An 18,328-nucleotide genomic window follows, 5' to 3' on the forward strand; every position below is an offset into this window, starting at 1 on the left:
CTTCAGGGCACCCAGACAGTCCCAGACCAGCCTTGAGTTGACCTGGTAGGAACTAATTGCCCGTACAATTAATGGCTAACAACAGCCAAAATGGAAAAGATGGAGGCCAATAAATTAGGTTGAAGATCAAATTAACAGACCTCAAATCGCTGGGTATAACCTTAGTAAAACCTAAGCTAAGTATAATGAACAGAATTTCAATAAACTCGAATGGCTAAATTAAGAAGGAATTCTTGAAGGCATAGCATACTCTATTGTGCACAATACTACTTCCGGCTTGACTTTTAATACACATCCACTTCAAAGTTTTCCATAGAAAGAAACGGTGCACAGTATACAAAGAGGTAGAAAGAAGAAGGTAGGCGAGGATTAGATAAAGAAATAATGATGATTCGTTGAAGGCGGCAAGAAGGATGCTGGGGTAAACGGGAAAAGTGAGTGAAATGAACTGCCATCACTTCTGACGGATGCTGGCATTCTACACAGATTTATTGTTTTAACAAATGTTTTTCATTCATTTTCTTCTCTATTATTTTCTCTTTGTAAAAAAAAAGATCTTATCAAATTTAAAAAAATAGAATTTCCCAAGGAAATACGTATTCCTTAAATATAATGAAAAGCAAGAAGTAAATAACTATTATTAGCAGTATGACTGGTTCATCGTGTAAAACATAAATCGGTTTTCCAAATTAAGAATTATTTTTTATCCTCGTTTATGAATGGATATGGTTCGAATAAGATGCAATGCTTGAAACAATAATATGCAATTTGATCTGCAATGTTCCGAAAACAATCCAGCTCTGAGTTTTTTTTATTAATCCATTCACAATTCAGTATATGGCCTTATTAATTGATAAACAAAATTTTATCTTTTTTCTATAGCTGACGATACTGCCATCTTATCTACTGACAAAGATCCAATAATAGCTCATAGAAACCTTCAGTCTCACCTCACCTCCTTAGAAAAATGGTTCAAAAAAATGGGCTATCAAACTGACCGTAACAAAATCTCAATATTACCTTCACTCTTCGACGCATCACTCTCCCTCCTGTCTTTTACAATCTTATTCCTTTACCAGTAGTCAACGTAGTCATACTCGACTTAAGAGAACAGAACTCAACAGACGCTTCCGACAACTGAAAAGACTACTCGTCAACAGATCAAAACTCACTCTAGGCAACAAAAGACTTATACGTATATGTAAAGTATACTAAAGCCAGTCTGGGCTTATGGCATCGAACTGTGGGGTTCAACCAAACGCTCAAATCTGCAAAGGATCCAGTCCTTGCAATCTAAAATTCTTCGCTCTATAGTAAACGCTCCTTTCTACGTCACCAATCAAACCATTCACACAGACTTGAACATTCCTTTCGTGCAACACAAGTTGCAAAAACACTTTACAGAAAATTCCATCTTAACATTCAAACACATCACAATCCACTTGTACAACATCTATCTTCTAGAACATTTCCCAGACAACACTTCCAGAGGTCTTAAAAGATAGTGGCCTCGCGATCTCCTCTCTGATGAAGAGAGTCAGTAGAATGTAGAATGTTATTGGAGTGTTACCGCTGGGTAACTTCTCCACTTTGATATGTGTATGTTATTTATTGTTATCATTGTTGCTTATAACGCAAAATGCGTTGATTGTAACTAAATAAATGATTAAAAAAAAAAAACTATAGTTCAATGAGGGTTAATTTGCCAAATTAGAATCATGGATTCAATTAGGTTTTATGTTTTCTATGTTAAGGAATCGTAATGAGATTAAAAAGCCAGGAACTATATTCACGAAAATGAGAGGCTATTATTATTATTATTATTATTAATTTCATTGTATAATTTTGAAAGTTAGGTGGTTCTTAAACGTTACGATTTGTCGCGCAGTTTTTTGAGGATCAACCCTAGTTCTATTGATGAATGAAATTCTGTACATTTTTGTATGCTGTCAAAACTTACCTTCTATCTATAATGCACAAACTTGTACCTAAATAGAAGAGAAATAAGTGAATAACCATTAAAAAAAAAACAAAAAAAACATTAGATAGGATTAAAGGGAATTGAAAACCGAAGATGGATATACGAGGGTCGTTTGAAAAGTCCGTGCAAAGTCAGAGAGATAGCACTACTGGCGCGTATCGAGGTTATGTTTAGTTAGTAGCATCTCTTGGAAGAACACACACCAAGTTTCAGCCAGATCGGTCTATTTCTTTGTGTTTGGCATTCGTTTGAATCGAGGAAGTCGAGTGATTTTCAAAAAATGGACGAAAAAGAATTTCGTGTGTTGATTAAACACTACTTTATGAAAGGCAAAACGCCTCAGGAGACTAAAGAGAAGCTTGATAAACATTATGGTGACTCTGCACCTTCGATTAGAACAGTTTATAAGTGGTTTCAAAATTTTCGGAGTGGCCATATGGGCACAAGTGAAGCTGAACGTTCTGGACGCCCTGTTGAGGTTACTACTCCAGAAGTCATTGATAAAATCCATGATATGGTGATGGATGACAGAAGAGTGAAGGTGCGTGAGATTGCTAGTGCTGTGGGCATCTCGAAGGAACGGGTACATAATATTTTGCATCAACATTTGGACATGACAAAGCTATCCGCAAGATGGGTGCCGCGATTGCTCACGCTTGACCAAAAACGAAATCGTGTGAAGTGTTGCAAGGACGGTTTGCAGCTGTTCCAGAAGAATCCGCAGGACTTTAAGCGTCGTTTCGTCACTGTGGATGAAACATGGATACATCACTACACTCCTGAGACCAAAGAACAATCTAAACAATGGGTTACCAAGGTGGAATCTGCGCCAAAAAAGGCGAAGACCGTTCCTTCGGCCGGAAAGATTATGGCGACTGTCTTTTGGGATTCGCAAGGAATAATCCTCATCGACTATCTGGAAAAGGGTAAAACTAATACAGGTGCATATTATTCATCGTTATTGGACCGTTTGAAAACCGAGCTGCAAGAAAAACGCCCACGATTGACCCACAAAAAAGTCCTTTTCCATCACGACAACGCACCAGCTCACACCTCAGCAGTTGTGGTCGCAAAATTAATGGAAATAGGGTTCCAACTCGTTTCACATCCCCCCTATTCTCCAGACTTGGCTCCCTCGGACTACTATTTGTTTCCCAATATGAAGAAATGGCTGGCGGGAAAAAGATTTTATTCAAACGAGGAGGTGATTGCAGAAACGAATAGCTATTTTACAGACTTGGACAAATCCTATTATTCGGAAGAGATCAACAAACTAGAGCAGCGTTGGACGAAGTGTATAAGCCTAAAAGGAGACTATGTTGAAAAATAAAAAAGGTTTACCCCAAAAATCTAAGTAGTTTTTATTTTTGCATGGACTTTTCAAACGACCCTCGTATGCTCTCGAATTTGGCAACGGTCTAATGGCACTTCTCCGCAAAAATATCACAACGTCACTGAGAGTCGTTATCAAGATGCATTTTTAAGGAGTCTGGAAAGCTTGTGAACGATCTTGGTCGTAGAATTAAAGGCAATGAAGTCAATAAATCTGAAGCAGTTGTCTACTGATTCATTTGGGGCCCTTAACAATACCTTCTGAACAAGCGCTATGTAAAACCATCTTGATATTAATGAAGATATAAGATGATAAATATAGCTAATATTTTGTACATTACGGGGTTATGGGCAAACAGTGGGCCAAAAAAAGGTAGCGAAGGTTTTCATAATTACTTATTCAATATCTTATCGATCCGGTGGCTACGCCCTAACCTTAAATTCAGTGTTTAAATAACTACAGCCACTACTTACATCACTACAATGCTGTAAACTATCTGCGGAAAAACTCTTTTTTCTCAAAATTCACGCAAAAAGAATCCTTCATGATTTCTGAAATTGTTTTTCAAAAATTTTAAGGTAAAACAAAATTATTAATAAAGGAAATTTTAATTAAGACAAATTACTAATTTCAAACAAAAACAACCAAATATTATGCATTATTAAAAACAAAAATCATTAAAATTAACTTGAAGGATTTTTGTATTATAATTTATTTATTAATAAAAATATTTTATGCATAATTTGAACTGAGAAAAAAATTAACATGGTAAAATTCATCAAGGTATTGTTCTTTTCGGCATTGACTTTCTTCTCCTTTGCATATCATTTTTAATCTTTTAATGAAATACGAAAGGAAAAGGAGGTAAAAGAATATTAAAAGGAGTTCTTGCTTTTAATCTTCGTAATTCTTTAAAAACAAACCAAAAAAATACTTAGCAAAGATCAAAACCTAAAAAAGAAATAAAAGATTTAGAGAATCAAAACATTTACAAAAATAGCAAATGTAATTTTTTTTTTTTTAACAAAAAACAAAAAAGAAAAGGAGAAACACAATTTTATAAAATGAGTATAAAGTTATTTTGGCTGTAATTAAACTGTAATATTTTAGAATGGTCATTTATGAAGCAGAATCATTTGCCTAATTCCTTATAACAAAAACATGGTGATCACAAAAATTGAATCTAGGATTCAAACTATGAGAAATGATTTATATTTTGTAAATTAGTGACACTGATTTTAGCAGAATGCAGAGATAATAACGCAAAACGCCTAAATTGTTTCCAACGCGACTATTTCCTTAAATCGAGTAGATTTTTGTAACCAACGTGGAACCTCCCATAAAGGGCACTCTCACTAGCGACCACCTCTATTTACGGACAGTTTTTGGATTTTACCGTTTTACCCCTATACACTTTCTATTTAAAAGAACCTCCGTCTAACGGTCACTCTACATAGCGACCACGGACATTGATTTTGGGAAACGGATTCAATGTTTCACCTCCCACCAACGACCACCTTATTATTAAAAGTTCGAAGCGTTGATAAAAAGAATTATCCCCTCTCAAGTTTTTCTTTTTTTCTGGTTTTTCCTAAAGTTTCCTATATAAGCTCCATACATCTTGTACCATTTTAATCATTTTTCAATATAACTTTGGACGAACAATATTATTTTTTCCGATATGTCTCTCAAACGAAAAGAAGAGAAAATAAATGTGTTGGAAGATTTTGCAAAAACCAAATCGAGCCATCGTCAACTTGCCGAAAGGTTTGTTCTATTTTTCTAATAATAGATGATAGTATGATGATAATTTTACCTTAAATTATTATTGTTACAAATAAATGTGATGATTATTATAAAAATTATTAATTAAGTCAATAATATGTAGTTTTTTTGATAAATTTTTTGGATAATTAAGAAAAACTTGATGCATATCATATAGCTGCAATAATTATGCAATTATGTACGTTTTTAAATCTATTAATAATAAACAATTTTTAAATAGATGTTTGGAAAAAAAACCCATAATTTTTCATTATGAAACTTGCCTACCTCCTTCTAACGGCCACCTCCAAACAGCGGCCACTTTGCTTTCCCCCGCCAGTGTCCGTTATTGAGAGATTCGACTGTATTTTAATAATAAACTAAAAGTAGGAGAGTTACCTAATTAGAAACTTCTAGTAAAACATAGTTAAATCTGTAGTTCTTACAGCTTTTACTGCTGGTCATTTAGTATATCAGGCATTTATAAAGAAAGAATGACCCCTAAGTAATGCAGTAATATTGTTAGAGAATTGTTATTAGAAGATAAAGCTCTCGCAAAATTTTATGTAAACAGTTACCAGAGAACAGTTCTCTACTTTAATAAATAAATTGTTGGGTTTTGTTAATGTATTCATTTTGGAAGCAGAAGGGAGGGCAAGTTTGTGTGTATACGCTAGAGAAATAGGACGGTAACTTGGAAGGGATAAAACGACAGAGACCTTTTGTAAAGGGGTTATCAGATCTCACCCTCTACGTTAACCGCTGGTAATAGGCAATGTCTGCTGAGTTTACTAAAACGTTTCAAGGGTTTAATGACTCCATCCATAAACTGTTTACTATAAAACCACCCTGTCCTATCCATTCTCCTCAACCTTAATCTACTTAAAAATCATAACTCTATTCCTTTAAAGTTGTTAAATAAATTTAAAGTTTATCTAAAAAATTAGAAAAAACGTTTTTAATCATGATAATGACAAATACGCACGATACTTGATGCCTGAAATTGCAGGTGGCTAACCTTTTATTTCTTTTGTGCTGGGCGTCCCTATAAGATCCATCTCTTCAGCATTGCTGCAAGTTTTTCAGCCTAATAAACAATCAACAATGAGGAAAGTAATGTACAACACTCCAATCAACAAACATAAAGCCTGTAGAAGTAGTTGATGCAATTAGATTTATGCAACTATTTCCAAAACAAAATATGTGTGCAAATCCATGCAAATCTCTAACTACATCTAATCATCCCTAATTATGCACTTCAGTCTACCCAAGACTTTCACATACTTTGCCACACTGATAATGCAATGGCATTTGCCTCAGTATTCAGTGCATGGAATACATTACTTTAAACACTTCTCTCCTCGTATTTTCATAATGGTGCCCAGTACGATTAAAGCATGCGTTGCGGGACAAAGTTTAAATCTCTTTGAAGATCAACACAATTCGTGAACACAATTTCTTCCTAAATGTTTTTATTTGGAAGTACACCGCACAAATGAATCTTAATCCCCAAATTCAGATAGGATAATAGATAAAAGAATCTGCATGTCTATGAGATCAGATGCCCGTCTAATGTAAAGAACTAATAATATTCTTTTGTATTACCACATTCTAAGAAGATAATTCAGGAAACTGCTCCCACGTTTAAGTCCACAAAAAAAAATAGGCTTGCAATGCTCATTACTTTTGAGAAAAACAGAAAAAAAGCTTAAAAGTTAGGGAAACTTATACCAGTAAACTCCAAAATGCTGCAGCAAAATTCTTAACTCCAACAAAAGTCCTTAAATGAAACAATACAAGCGAAATCATTGTAAAAGCAAAAAAAAATAATTCAATGAATCTTGGGATTAAACCAAACATCTCATTCACTAACTCTAGATTGTATTAAGCAGAATATTCTATTTATAAATTACTCAAAATCTGCTATAGAAAATCAAAATTTACGGCCTCGGAACGTTAATATTGGTTTAGTAAAGAAATACTTTGTTAGGCGTTGTAGATTAATATTTAAATTTAGTCAGAGAACTTATTTAAGTATTCTGATACAGTGATATATAAGGACACTAAAACGGATGTAATCCCGTTACAAAAAGTATTAAATTTATGCTGTAGTGGTTTCATAACATTTAGAGAGCTTGGACGGATGCTGGAATCTACCAGTTCTTACTACGTATATATATTTTGTTTAATAATCTTCAAAATGTGTGAACAACAGATGAAACACCATTAGATTAACACTGAATAACAGGATAATTTAAATTTCAGCTAACAAGTCTCTAAAACAGTTTTTTAAAGTATGATTGCAAAACTTCCAACCAAATGATTCAGAATCAAAAGCATTGCTTACCAACTGAAAGTTTAGAAGATATTTAACAAAATATAAGAAGATTTGGACGAAAGCGGAAGTGGCAAGACAAATTTTATCGAAATTAAAATGAGCTTTACAGAAGTAATAAAAAATTTCGAAATAACACTGAAATTTTAAACCGAAATTGATAGACGAGCTAAGTGGAAAGGATGTGAAAGGGAATCCTTTCTTTTTCCAAAGGATATGTGAGTATATGAGAATGGCAGGACAAAACAGAAGAGGACACAATCCTAGTATCGATTGCAGTGACATTAAGAGACCCAATAGAGACTCAAGTTCTTCGTTGGAACCAACTGACCTGTCTCTGGAGGCCTCAGTTTTTCAATTACTAAAAAAAGCCTTTGAGGAATATTAAAATGGCCTATTTACAGTCAGGTGCTCTTGTGAAGACGAATGCAAGCCATTCATCCAAAGTTACTGTATTTGGATAGTTGAAGGTTCTCACAATTTCCTGATTGGAACAGCGAATTTTTCTTAAGATAAGGCTAATGTCTTACTTTTTTCAAGGCGTAGCCTTCTTAAGAAAAATTCGAACGAAGTAGTCCTCTTCCTGAGGACTCATTGTTTCATTCTGTTATGAGATAATAGAAACTTCGTAAGTAACTGTCCTTTTGAATTTAAAGAAAGCAACTCCTGGGCATTGAATGAAGGTACAGAGATAGATTTTTCTTGAATATCGTTAAATTTTGGGGAACCAGAAGGCTACTGAAATGACATGTAAAACCTGCAATGAGAAACAATTCAATCTAAGACACCCAATTCCTATGTTTCTCTCCTAAGAGCATGTTTGAAGGCGCGCTTTGTTCACTGTAATTGGAAAGACACTTCAAGAGGTGAAATGGTGATACGTTGGGAAGGCTTGAGAGTACCGACTAGTCCGATTCTTTGAATATCTTCTTCGAGTTCGTGACAGAATCTTAATAGAACTCAATTATAATGGAAGGAGATTACAACCAATTAACGTTTCATTGAGTCGCATCATGTTTTCTTGCAATCAGAGGGAACGCGATATCGTCTGCCTTTCTGGCATTCGCCTGCAATTCGGGAGATATTAGATAATAATTTGCAAAGTTATGCGTAGCCTAAAAAAGAATGAATCTCGGAACCTCTTGAAGATAAAAATTAAAAAAATTATTATACAAAAATTAAAACAAAAAGTTCACGAATAAAATCAACTTTGAAGCAATAAAAATCATAGTAGAAGAAGGTAAATCACGTTAAACATTGTTTGATAGTGATTTTTCAATTCAAGAGCCGAGCCTAGGCAGAATTCGTATTCAAATAACTAGTAGATTGTTCAACACACGTCCAATTTCATCCAAAATCCAGGTTTTTCTGCTGTTGTTTGTACTTCCTGATTTACTTTGCGAAAATGCTACATTATGGACATCCAAAATTGCAAGCTGTTTCCAGTTACTTAATCTTTAAAGAAAAATATATAAACTATCGTATATTTTCCGTAAAAATAAAGTTTACTGTAAAATCCTCAACATCGTTATTAAGTTCATAACAAAATGGTATTAAGATCAGAAAACTTGTTTTTACGATAACATTGCGTTAATACAAAATTTAAACTTAGATTTTACATTTTTTACACTTCGAGTTGATAGTGAGTAATAACTTTTTAAAATCGATTTCTTAACCAGTTTCTTTTAAAATCGATTTTTTAACCAATTTTTACTTTCTCTCTTTTTTTTATTTTCTTTCAAGAAATTTTTCCTGAAATATCCTATTTGTGGTTTCTTGAGTTTGAACAAATTGGTTTTTACAAATTGGTCTTTGAGTGGGTGAGTAACCATCGTAACCACAAAAACCAAAACTTGTGTAAGTAGAAATTTAATGTTTTGCTTACGTAAATAAGAGGGGATGCCATAAAATTTTGGTCAACAATTTTATTTAAAGTTAATGTACTACCAGTATGTAGATTTATAATTTTTTTTTTTTAATTTATTTTGTAATTTACTTATTGTATACATTGTATACAATAAGTAAATATGGAGAGAGCGATGAACTGGTGCGGGAGGAGAGAAACTACCCAGCGGTAGCACTCTCTATAGAAGAGAGGAGAATGTGAGGAGAGAATATGATGAACTGGTGCGGGAGGAGAACAGGAGGAGAGAAACTACCCAGCGGTAGCACTCTCTATAGGAGAGAGGAGAATGTGAGGAGAGAATATGATGAACTGGTGCGGGAGGAGAGAAACTACCCAGCGGTAGCACTCTCTATAGGAGAGAGGAGAATGTGAGGAGAGAATATGATGAACTGGTGCGGGAGGAGAACAGGAGGAGAGAAACTACCCAGCAGTAGCACTCTCTATAGGAGAGAGGTGAGTGTGTGGAGGAGAGAGGAGAGATAGGAGAATAATGGCGTTTAGGTCTTCAGACTGTAAGGAAGTCGCGGGGCAACTGGCGATTCAGTCGGCGAGGAGTATTAGGGATGTCAGAGAAAGCGAGAGACAGTACAAGAGGATTTGAGCTAGTCGAGAGAGTAGTGTGGAATTTTTGATATTTAGCCTTGGCGAGTTGGTCTATGAAGGGAATGTGGAGGTCGGGGTAAAGAGTGAGGTTAGTCACCGTAGAAAGGAGTGTCAGCTATCTGTCGGAGTACTTATGACTGAAATGTCTGTACAGTCCGTATGTCTGTAGCTTTGGCTGAACCCCACAGCTCTAGTCAGTAAGTCCACATAGGTTTGAAAATAGTGTTGTAAGATTTACAATTTAAATTTGCAATATAAACTAAGTGGTTAGTACACTGGATTCCAATGCGAAGATCCCAGGTTCGATTCTAGCTGCTGGTTCATAGGATTTTATCTTTCTAGGAGCTTCTCACAGCTCACTATTCGGTGATGCGACAGTTCTGTCTTTAACGAAAGAATTTGCAGAACACTTTTGTCACCTATTCAAAAAAGCTTCCAACCCCTTCCAAAAGCAGCTGTGTATGTGTGACTTGTGCTTTACCTTCAAAGTGAAGGGACATAACTGTATAATCAAAAATGAATTCCCTTAGATATAGGTAAAATCCCCATTTATTTAGAGTTCAGATAGATTATCACAATTAAGGCTGGAAATTTTATCTATAAGGAAAGTGAGTACAAGTGAGTAACGGGCTATGTGAGAAGGAAGTAAGTAGGATAAAAAGGTGGTGTGAAAGCTTTGAAAAATAGATAGAGGATTAAGTTATGATAAAGAAGTGAGTTAGGAAGTGATATGTTTTGTTAAAAGAGGATAACGTTGATAGAGTCAAAAAAGAAGAATGCTGAAAGGAGTAGAGAAAGAGTGGAAGGAATATGGCAGGTTTAAGAAAATAAGAAGAAGAAATAAGGACTGCCAGGGTTGGCCGAGAAAGAAAGCTTGCAGAGCCGATATAAAGCAAACTGGGGTTAGGGCGGAGTTAGTAGGTAGTATATTGAATCTAGATATGTCACTGGGTGCCCTAGCCTCTTTATTAACCTGTATGACGTCATCATCAATCACCACTCTTAGCCGGCTTACGGGCCAGTGTTTGTGTATGTTGATACAAGTTTAATAGAGCCGGTGTCAGAGTGGCTGGGACGGTATATTGATGGTCAAGCTTCAAAACCATTGCCTCCACTTCCCCGTCTGTTCCAATTCATCTAGCTCTTCCCGCAGCACTACATCACTTTTCAACTTTACCCCCCCCCCCCACGCCGTCAGCTAGTGAGTAACAACTCACCGAGAATGTGGGACCTTCAATAGAAAAATGAGCCATGATGTTGGGTTGTAAAGAGGCGGCATAAAACTGGCTATACGTACCAACTAGCCCCTGGGGGCCATTCGCTAAGTACAACCGATACATTATTCTCTCGTAATATCGACAGTTTTCTCCAAATAAAACTGCGATAAAAAAAAATCTCTTCATATCATCTTATTCCATGATGCAAAATCGTTTTTAAGAAGGTATCCACGTAAAAGGATATTGCAAATTAAGCTGTATTATATATAAAAGCCATTTGTTTGCAACTGGTGTAACGAAAATCTGGTCAAAGTAAAGAAAGAAAAGATATTGAGTCTCATAAATTTTCTAATTTCAGTTTCAACTGTATAATTCTCAAGGGGAGGGTGTTGGTCTAGTGGTCAAGAACGTGGCTTTGTGTGTTGGAGATCACCGGTTCGAATTCCGCGTATGACTACTTTTTATTTGTTAGAAAAAAATTGTTGACAGTGAAGTATGAGCTTCGCCTTTGTCCACAACACCTAATTGAATTGATAGTTGAACGTTAAGCCCTGCCTTAACAAATAGGCGATTACTTTAATAATTCTCAAGACACTAAACCAAATGGGCACTACCCCTCTTGGGACTGATGTGGTGTATGGTTTCCTAATATTAATCCTAGGTGGAAATCATATTTCTATCAATAGATGTAAAAGTTTATTATTTTATCTCTAACTACTCCAGCGTTTCCCAACCTGTGGTACGCAAAGTTGCTGGTTGGTGGTACGCCAAAAATAATCAATGGCGGACATAAAAAAAAAATTAAATCATAAAAAAATCATAGAAAAGTTTCTATGAAAGTTTTAGTATCCCACTCCATATAAACAAATATAACAATCCTAAAGAACTTTGTAAATTAATTAATAATTTTGAAGAGAAAAATATGTATTCAATTTTTAATTATAAGTATTTAAAACAAGTTTTAAAACTAAGATCTTACTCTTTACAAAGTTTTTAAAGTGAACATTAACTCCTTTGTAACAGATACATTGTATCTCTATACAAATAAAGATAATAATAATAAAATAACACACTCGGAATAACAAATTTGCACGAGATACAATCATTTTTATGAAGTGATACAATTTAGCATGATGTACTTACTACCAAGTGGTAGGCGAGCCGAAAAAGGTTGGGAAACACTGTCCTACTCCATTCATTCTAATCGATGAGTTCGTTAAGGTTACTGATGCAGTCACAATACTGTTTCAACAGTAAGTTCATGTGCCTTTCACCAGGTGATCTCTCAGATTTGTGATTTGTGACGTTGCACCAAGTTGATTACGTATGTTTCAATAAATATGAGAATAGTTAATGCACTAATATAACTTAATAAAGTAGTAATTAACGTGACAGGTGATTGGGAGACATTAACTGACAGTCTACAAGGTAAAGATGGCAGCGACTGAGACGCGATTGAAATGTCTCGCGTGGCTACGTTCAGAGTGGGAGAAGAACGACCTATAGAGGGGAAGTGATTGAGATAACCTTCCATTCTCTCCGCTAGAAGGCGCCATAGTGTCAAGTAAACTAGTATGACAGCCAACAAGCTGAATTGTACAGAAACTGCAGCTAAAGTCAAGGTACTTGCGAACAGCTGTACTTTCATTCAAGGTACCATTTGTCTGTACGTGTTCTTATGTCTGAGTCCTGTCTACATCCATGTGGTGATGTTTCGTAGAACTAATTGATTCCAGTGAACCACCTGTTATAATTAGTTATTTAGCCTTTAGGCTACGTTTAATGAATAAGCATATTAATATCAATTCAATAGTTCTAATTAAGATATGTAGGTGTGAATATGTTTTGCATATGGCATAAGAGAATTACAAATAATTAATAATTAGATGTATCTATTAGCAATATAATCATTTGGCGAACCTTTTTTAGAAGAAAATTTCACTTTTAAGATTTGTACATTATTATTATTATCATTATATTATTACTACTGTTACTATAACTATTATTATTATTATCATTATTATTATATTATTACTACTGTTACTATAACTATTATTATTATTATCATTATTATTATATTATTACTACTGTTACTATAACTATTATTATTATTATCATTATTATTATATTATTACTACTGTTACTATAACTATTATTATTATTAGTATTAGTATTATTATTATTATTACTAAGCAAATGAATGGGTAACCGATCGCCCCTCTATAATGATTAAATCTAATATAATCTTAGGTCTAGCAGCCCTTAGCCATTTCCCGCCTATGTATGATTTAACATCGAAGATTTTACAAGAAATTTTTACGTGAAACCTCAGTAAGAAACTTCTAATTACAATTCCCATTAATTACTTTTACATACTAAAATACTTTTAGTTTTATGTTTAATTCGTGAATTACAATTATTGCAAGACTTACCGAGAGAAAATTATATGAAAGGCAGAAAATCGAGAATGTTTTTCACTCTAGATTTATAGTACTTAAATAGACTTGAAAGAAGAAAGTACACTGATATTTCACTTGCTAATATAATTAATTAAATTTAAACTAAATGAACAAACAAATTCGATCGTACAAATTAGAATAAGCGGTTGTTATTTAATGATTTAACAAAATAACATTAGCGTTCTGTTAAATTTGGTTTCTAAGAAGTATTTATAATTAAATATAATTAACGTTTCTTATCCAATTAAAACAACTAAAACATCATCTCCATTACCATCACAGCACCAAAATTGAGACTGAAATTGTGTGATCACAAGCTTAAAAGTTCTCAAAATGATGAATTCTGTGGGGATAGCTTGGAAATCCTTAGAGATTTCAAACATTACTGTAATCAGGGTATTTCCTCTTGGCAAAAAAATAATACGTTTTTTAGGATAGTCTAGTTGAGTATAATCTTTTCAAGCCAAAAGATTTAATATTTTTGAATGTGAATTAAACTATTTGGATTGATCATAAAAAGCTCCAAGAAATGCTAGCCCTTCATCGCACATTTGTATTAAAACAGTCCGGTAGGGTTGATCTGTGCAAGGGTATATCGTCCAAAACTGCACGAAATAGCGTAATTTTGGAAAAACGCCCAACTTTGAAAATTTGTTTTTCCTTTTTTTTGACTACAAAAGATAAGGTAAGTGGGGGGAAGATGCCACACTTAACACTTATTTCCGTTTTGTAGGAAACTGGGTTATCGAAAAACAACACCAAATGTATCAACGTCCAGGTTGTTTTTTATTTTTTAATTACATATACCTATATATTAGTATATTTAATTAAATGCAAAACCATAAAAAATGCATTTGAATGAAATTTGTCAAAACTGGCATCTTCCCCCATCATATGGGGAAGATGCAACAATATCTTAAGATTTAAATTGAGAAAGAAAAAATTACAAATTTAATGTTAGGTAAACAGCAAAATATTCTCATTAAACTCTGAGGGAAGGAACACCGAACAAAAGACATTTTTTGTTTAATTTTTAACATTTTTTGCAATGCAAATTGTCTTTACTGCAAATTTCATGTAGCCATCTCTTGCATGTTATGCATTGAAGCCAATCGCATTTTAGGCCCTTCCTATCATAAAAATATCCTTTACACTCAATACAAAAATCATCGTCCTCCTCTTCAATGTCACTCTCACCACTGGTCATTACCAAATTATCGAGAGCGGAGGATGCTGAAAATGAACTGTCCTTCCTTTTCTTTTTCTGCTGTACTTTTCCCCCTTTTTTTGTCGGCAGAGCAGCCTTTCTTCTCAATGCCTCCCGTTTCTCCCCCGTTGTAAGGACTTCAGCAGTTTATTTCTTTCTTCGAGTTTGCTTGGGTTTCTGAAATCTAGGGATAGGACTAATTTCTTCAAAAGAAGTGATGGCACCGCTGCTGCTCGTTGAAGCTATTGCCAGAGGTGCGTTAACTTCTTGTGTGGCATTCAAATTTTCTTTCATATTGTCAGAAATGGTATAAGCATGTTCTGGAATTTTTTGCGGATCGCATGGATAAATTCCGCATGCAGAAAATTCCACGCTGCCATTTCCAACAGTGGCTGCCCTATTCCACGCGGCGCTCAGCAAAGACCCAAATTGAAGTCTGGTGATTCTGCGTCCCAGGTTAGAATGGATCCAGTTGTTAAGGGCCTGCTGCCAAATAGTTTTGTCTTTGATTTCTATTCCCTATAACATGATATTAGTTAGTTTTTCCTTTTTATTTAATAGTTTTTAATGCTGGGTCAATATGACCCGAGATGACGGCTCAAGGGTTAATAATATTAATGTATTATACAAAAACTATATTTCGGGTGTCAGTAATTGTTTTATATTGCTTTTATATTATAAAATATATCATTATAATGTAATAATGAATAAGAATCAATATGAAATTGAAACACTTCAATAGGTGGCATCTTACCCCAAACACTGGAGGAAGACGCCACATAGGTTTATTTTTGTACTAAGGTTTCTGTCATGTTGTTTCAAGCTAACACGTACTCACCAAGATGTACACGACACAAATATCACGGAATTATTACGTTTAATCTAGTCAATCCGTCACCAAACCTTAAGTATTGAGAACGAAATATTATAACATGGGTACTCACCAAGTTCAAAGAGTTGAATTTTCAGTTTAACGACGATTAAACTAGATATAAATAGAAATACTCACAAGCACGGTATTCACAGTTGTTTACTACACACTTTAACGTAGGAATTGCTGCCATCCAGTTGTAGTTTTGCAAAATCTGACGATACTTGCATCGTCCCCCCACTTATAATTCTCAAATTTGCTGTAAAGTAAGGGGCAAATAATTAAAGTAAAGTAATTGCCTATTTTTTACAGGCAGGCTTTACGTCCAACTACCAATTAGGTGTCGTGGACGGAGGCGATTAGCAAAACATACTTTACTGTAAATTTCTTTTATTAACCATTAAATAAAATCCAAGGCCTAAGTCCGGGAAACGAACCCAATATCACAATACATATTAGCTTTACAGGTCTCGCCTCTTAACCAGTTAAGCGTGTTTGACGAGTATACACGTCAAACCAAATCTCTATTACGGTGCGTTCGACGTGTATACTCGTGAAAAGTATAAAATTGCCATTAACTATAAAAACTTGAAATTTTAATAAAATATTAGAATATTATTTGGTGGGATGTTTCCTTTATCTTACCAATAGAACTGCCAAGTATTTTATACGGAGGGGGGTGGAGGGAGCCAGTTAAATGATAAGTGGTTGGTACATGTTTGGTCTCCGAGATTGGAAATTACGGACACAAATAGAAGCTCTCAACCCTGGTGCAATGCCGTTTTTACCTTAGATAGAGGTTCAGACCTCATTTCATTTTGCTCAGAATCCAAAGCTCTTTTCTTCCTTGTAAAAGCTCTTGCGTCCCTAGTTAACTAGAGTAATGCATACACGTGAAGCGGTGCAAGATCTTTGAATGAGCACAGAATGCTCTGTAATCTCAAGCCCCTAGAGATTGCAGAAAAAGTCGCTTGCAGTGACTATTACGGACGTTGTAAACTTTTGGTTGTTTTGCCCTGCGTTCGACGTGTATACATGTTATTGTCTGATTTTAATTCCGCACACTGTGGGAGGGTTTTTTTAAAACTAAATTCCACGCTTAACTGGTTAACCGCTCGGCTACCGTGGCGCCTTTGTTTATAAGTATAATTTTTTTTTTCAGAAGCCCACTACACAACAATACCATTGCCGTTATAAAGATCCTTGTTGCATATTCCCATGTTTGGATGAATTTCGTACACCACCGATGCCTGGGTCTAGACGCCTCTTAGCCAGGCTACCTCAGTTCAGCTTGAGTGGGCACGGATTGCGTAAAATAATAATTGTAGAGAATAATGTTTTGTCGAAGAGTCCAGGGAAAAAAAGTTATAGTATGATAGAAGAGTAAAATATAAAAGTAATTCTACGGGTAATGCTAAAAATTATAATATAAATAAAATTGTGTGGGACAAAAAAAGAATAAAAACCCCTTGGAGAATAAAATATATGTAATGCAAAGAAAGACTGTGGTCAAGAACAAATATAATCTTCAAGTTGTAAAGGTGATGGCCACCATAGTTCTCTCCTACCAAAAAAAAATATAATAAAAAGTCCCAAGGGAAAAGATTTTTTTTCGTTTTACGCATCTCACAGAAACCTCTATTGTGTTTGCCCCAGCGTCACATAAGCCCTATGAATATCATATGAGAAAAATAGAGGGCCTGACAAAAAGGGGATGTCATTGGATTGGAGGTGATGATAACCAGTTTTAGTGTGTGCAAGTGTCTGTCTACAAAAGGATGAGAAAGATTTTGTAATCATTTCTATAAACATGGCTACCGGAGAGTTCTACTAGTCTAGAAGAAGATGAAGACTTCCAGGATTTACGAGAAGAAGTGGAAATATGAGTTCAAAAAGAAAAAAAACTATTCTGTCTTCTTTCTAGTCTCTTGTCTTCCTACAGTAAACGTCGTCTTGTATTCATGTGGTTAAGCCGTAGGCGGTATATATATTTGTGTGAATAGGTATGAACATAGTATATGCGCAAAATCTATGTTATGTTTAAAGACTAGCCCGATTTCAATACATATATGTAGATTTGCATGTTACCGTGGAATTCTGTAGAGGTTTTGGTACGTGCTTCGAGTTTTGGTTTAACAGACACATAAACCAATATACTAGTGTAGATGTATACTTGGTGTGCGAGTATTGAAACAGAAGTATGTGAGAAAGTAGAGAGGGGTTTTTCAGTCACTATAACCACTATAACCTGTGTACTGCAAAACCACCCCGCCGGCAATTTAACTCTTTCATCCGGTTCCGCTAGGAGGCGCACACCTGTGGGATGATTTTTAAACACCACACAACGTCACGTCGCACACTTCTACCTTACTTCCAGGTTTAGGACTTAGCACTGTGAGAATGTAGGCTGAATTATTTGAGTTATCACATCTGGCTTGCCGCTGTACATCACGTTACTAATTTACAGTCAGACAGATAAACCTACTGTTAGAATTCAAAACACTAACAAAAAAAAAAACAGAAGAGTGTGATATTTAAAAGGCCAACTGGTGAACATCGGTATTTCGTTCTACATAGTTTCACTGACAACAAAATTTTTAAAACAATCGCGCCTAAAAAAACAAAGCAGGTCGATCCGAAACTAGAGAGGAG

At 34.9% G+C, this 18,328-nt stretch overlaps 1 protein-coding gene across 2 annotated transcripts in view; it reads right to left on the reverse strand.

Moving 5' to 3' along the window:
• Positions 1-18,328, reverse strand: part of LOC141458465 (lachesin-like) — a 381,486-nt gene that overhangs the window by 239,048 nt on the left and 124,110 nt on the right. Inside the window, exon 1 of one of the 2 annotated variants that reach the window (XM_074136461.1) lies at positions 12,283-12,590. The exons of the other annotated variant lie outside the window; for it this stretch is intronic. The gene's annotated coding sequence lies outside the window, so the exon portion shown is untranslated. Of the gene's footprint in view, positions 1-12,282; positions 12,591-18,328 lie in introns of those variants that run through there. 2 annotated transcript variants of the gene reach the window in all.

The sequence above is a fragment of the Rhodnius prolixus genome, unplaced genomic scaffold (genome assembly GCF_049639745.1).
Source record: "Rhodnius prolixus isolate KJV_2025 unplaced genomic scaffold, Rpr scaffold_5, whole genome shotgun sequence".
Taxonomy (NCBI): Eukaryota; Metazoa; Arthropoda; class Insecta; order Hemiptera; family Reduviidae; genus Rhodnius; species Rhodnius prolixus.